The following is a 4,938-nucleotide window of genomic DNA, read 5'->3' on the forward strand; positions in this document are numbered from 1 at the left end:
GAGGTCCAAACTTTCAGGCAACAAGATGGTGAGACTCTATATGAAGCATGGGAGAGGTTTAAAGACCTAACAAGGAGATGTCCATCTGATATGTTCAATGAATGGGTGCAGCTGCACATCTTCTATGAAGGACTGTCATATGAATCAAAGAAGGCCGTAGACCATTAATCCGGAGGTTCTTTGAACAAGAAGAAGACCATTGAGGAAGCCATAGATGTCATTTAAACTATAGCTGAGAATGACTACTTCTATGCTTCTGAAAGAGGGAACACTAGAGGGGTAATAGAGCTGAACAATGTAGATGCTCTGCTGGCTCAAAATAAGCTCATCACCAAGCAGCTAGCTGACCTCACCAAGAAGATGGAGAGAAGTCAAGTAACAGCGATCACCACTTCAACTCAAGAGGAAGCAAGTGAAGAGGAAGAAGGCACTTAGGAGCAAGTCAACTACATTGGGAATTCACATAGACACAACCATGATCCATACTCCAAGACCTACAACCCTGGATGGAGGAATCACCCAAACTTTGGGTGGGGTAATCAACAAGACCAAGGCCAAGACTAGAGACGTCACAACCCCAACAACAACACAGCTCTCCAACAATTCACACAGAGGACATACCCACAAAACCACATAAATACATCTCACCCTTCTACCTCTACCCCCAACATACCATCATTTGATGACAGAATCTCTAAGATTGAAACCTTACTTGAGAGCATATGCAAAGACATTCAAGACAATAAGGTGTTCAAAGAGGAGGTGAGAGCCAGTATGAAGAATCGGGGGGAAGCAATCAAGAAGCTGGAATTCTAAGTGGGATATTTGTCTGAGAAGATTCCCAGACCCACTGATAGCTTCCCAAGTGACACAGAGAAGAATCCGAGAGGTGAAACGAAGAAAGTAAGATGGGAGGATTGCAATATGGTCACTACAAATGATAAGGAGACTGAAGACAAGCCAAGCAATCTGTCAGAACAACCTGAAGATACCTTAGTAGAGAAGGAGAAGAAAGACCATCATGCGAAAAGAAAAGACCCAGGGAGTTTTCATGTCCCTTGTGCTATAGGGGAAACAAATTTTGATAGAGCACTTTGCGATTTAGGAGCAAGCATCAACTTAATACCCCTATCCCTGGTAAAAAGGCTGCAGATCAATGAGATACTACCTACAGATGTAGTCATAAAGCTGACTGACAAGACTCAACAGCAAGCAGTAGGAGTGGTGGAAAACGTGTTGCTCAAAGTTGGAAAATACTTTCTCCCAACAGACTTTGTCATCCTGGACATGGAAGAGAGTCATCTGCACCCAATCATATTGGGGAGACCATTTCTAGCTACTGCTAGAGCACTCATAGATGTGGAGAAAGGGAAGCTAATATTAAGGATCCATGATGAACAACTGAGCTTCAATGTTTTCGAACTCTCACTAGAAAAAGATGAAGAGGACAAAGAACTGAGCAAAGATCATCATGAGATACTAAAGGAAGAAGCAAGCATTGGAGCACAACCAGCCCATTCTGAGATTCACTGGGTTGATGGACAAGGCGAGCAGCAAGTGCCACAGGTCAAGGAAAAATTGGAGGAACTTAAGCCACCAGAAGCAAGTGAAGGCAGCAACAAAGGCTCATCAAAAAAGGAAGCCATCAAGAGTAAGAAAGCAGCACCAGGGACAAAGAAGAAGGTACCAAGGGGGTGGCGGAACAAGAAGATCCCTACGGAAGATTTCGCTCCAGGGGATAAAGTAGTCTCAGCCTATTTCACAGATATCACCCCTAATCTCCCTACTGTACCATCTCAGTTACCTAAGGTCTTCACCATCAACAGAGTTCTCTCCTTGGAGCACGTAGAGATCATTGATACAAACAACGGATACAAGTCCACTGCCAGAGGAGAAGACTTCAAGCATTACCAACCACCATAATAAGGGGGTAACGTCAAGCTAGTGACGCTAAAGAAGCGCTTCATGGGAGGCAACCCATGTTTTACATGCTTTCAGAAGTAGTGAATAAATCAATATTCATGAATTCTAACCAAAAATTGACAAACACATGTGAAATTCTTATATGCAGAATATAGTAAAGAACAAGTTTGGTTTTCAAAGCATTATTCTTAAAGCTTTGAACACAACTTTTCATCACAGTGCTCCAAACTAAGTTTGGTGTCACCCTAGGGTGCCACCAATGTGCATATGAAGATACACAGTTAGTTAGTTAGTTGGAATTCAAGAATAAACAAGTTCTTTTATTATTCTAGCCGTAAAGGTTGAAGCAATTTTGTATTTTATAAAGGTAGTTCTTACTGTTCTTATTTCATCATTATAGGGAAAAGAAAGGAGCATTGAGGAGATTGATAGGACAGGTTCAGCACTTTATGAAGAGATGCACACACGTGACTTAAGGAAGAATGCATTGGAAAATGTTGCCAGGCAACATGGAAGAAAGAGGAACCTTGATGACCGAACCAATAACAACAATAAAGTGGTGATCCTTGTCCTTTAGCATGCATAATCCCAACCGTCCATCGAGCAACAAGTTCATCAATCCACACCATCCATTCACTTACAAACTCCCTGTATAAGTATCCCATGATCCGTACCCATTCTTAACTTTCATCACACACTCTTCATAGATATCCATTTAGAAACTCAGCACTTCTTACCTCATTACAAACGTTCCCTCCCCCTCACTCTCTTCATTGCCATAAAACCCTAAAAAACCAGAGGTCTCCACAACCTTACCACCTTCACATAAGAATTATCATTCATGGCATCCTCAAGTGCCAAGAAAAGGAAGGGAAAGGAACCCATGGAGGAACACCCGTATGATGAGAAGAGGTTTAGAAGCTTGCATCATGCATTGGAATACGGGTGGATGGTTGGTAAGGAAATCATCTATGAGTTGGGATTTCAAGTTAGGAAGAGTGAGTGCCCGGAAATCTCAAAGAAGGTAGAAAGGAGAAGATGGGAGCTCCTCACTGACCCGGTCACTAAGGTGAATGCAAACCTCATAAGAGAATTTTATGCAAATGCAGTCCGGTATGATAAGAAAGATGAGTCATATACAAGCTTTGTGAGAGGAAAGATGGTGGATTTTGGTCCCATGAGTGTAATGAGGGCATTGAAGCTACGGTCTATACCATTTGAAGAAGAAAGTTATCACTCAAGGATGGACAACAACCCCAATTATGACCAGATCCTACGAGACCTTTGTGTACCCGGAGCTGACTGGGAAAGGGGCGGGGGAAATAAGCCAAAATTCATCAAGAGAACATATCTCACTCCTGAAGCCAAAGGGTGGTTTGAGCTAGTGAGGAGGTCTACCCTCCCAGCTGCAAACAACTCGGAGATGAATCTGGAAAGGGCAACAATGGTGCATTGTATACTCAAGGGAGGAGAAATCAAGGTTCATGAAATCATAGCTCAAGAGAGAAATCAAGGTTCATGAAATTATAGCTCAAGGCATTAGAAATATGGCAGAGAAAAGTGACGCAAGAGGAACGTTAGGTTACCCCAGCACTATTTACCGAATATGCAAGAAAGCTGGGGTGGAGTTTGAAGATGAGGATCCTATATGGATAAAGGAAGGCATTCCAATAACAGTTCGAAGGATGAATGCTGCAGCATCCCCCATACCTCAAAAGAAGCAAAGAAAGAGTACAGGCCCTCAAGGAGTGGAAGGACAAGCCCCAGAGGGGCAAGCACCACAGACCTTGGACATGCATCAACTTCAGGAAGCCCTTGATGGCTTGTCTAGACAGTACTTGGAAGGCCAAGGAGCACAGAAAGAGCTACAACTACAGATGATGAGGCGGCAAGAGGAAGCACTATCAAGATGGCGAGACAGGACATCACATAAACACTCAAGCCAGGCTCGGGTACCTAGTAGGACAGCTGCCTATATTACATCCAGGAATCGCAAGGTATGAAGAAGTGAGGGATGAATTAGCACAAGAAGAGAGACAAAGGGTGGAAGAGAGCCATGAATCAGTGAGGAAGGCACTTGCGGATTGGAAGCAAGCAAGATTGGCACGGCTGCAGGGAAGTGCAAGAGGACACAAGGAGGACCAGCAAGGAAAAGAGCAAGGACGGCCACAAAAGTAAAAGGTGGTGGAGTTCCTTCGTTACTCCATTTCTTTTTCTATGCTTTAAATAAGGAAGATCTTGTATGGAATAGAACATGCTTCCATGTTAGTTTGAACATTTTCGATTCTGCATCTTAATGCTCTTATTGCTTAGGTCCATGAACTCTGGTTTAAGTGTCACTGCTTCTTTCCCTTATTTACTTGTAAGCTTGTCTATTTGTATGAAGAAGAGAATGTCTATGTTTACAAAAGACCAGAAAGGAATTCATAATGTGGAAGTGCATTCATGAATCTTTGGGGGTAGTCATAAGTTAGCTAAGTTGGTTCAACCACAAGGTTAGGATGACAACTATCTATCCTGAATGCTTTACTTTGGATATACCCATGAGACTAAGATAACAACAACATCCTAATAAGAGAAAAGGAAAAGAACAAGGGAAGTGAAAAACAAAAGAAAAAGAGTAAGCAATAAGGCTAGACACCAATGGTTTACCCTAAGACATGTGTCTGTGGTGCTCCTCTGTGAGGGATCTACTTGGATGAATAAGCTCTTTGAGGTGCTTCATCACCTGGTAACTTGGGTTAACTAACCCGGGATTATCAGCTGAAAATCCACTATCAAGAGTAACCCTCACCACAGAGCATTTAGTAACCCAAAGAGGTGCTGGACACCAAGGTCTGAAGGAAAGAAAATAAATAAACTATATGCCTGTGGTGTGTCTGTATGGGGGAGAGACTTGAGTAAGTAAGTCCTTAGGGGTGCTTCAACACCTAGCACCTTGAACCAACTGGTTCGGGAGTGTTGGCTGAAAGCTTATCCTAAAGAGTTGCCCCCTTACAAAACACTTAGCCTAAA

Source organism: Arachis duranensis, chromosome 4 (assembly GCF_000817695.3).
Source record: "Arachis duranensis cultivar V14167 chromosome 4, aradu.V14167.gnm2.J7QH, whole genome shotgun sequence".
Lineage (NCBI taxonomy): Eukaryota > Viridiplantae > Streptophyta > Magnoliopsida > Fabales > Fabaceae > Arachis > Arachis duranensis.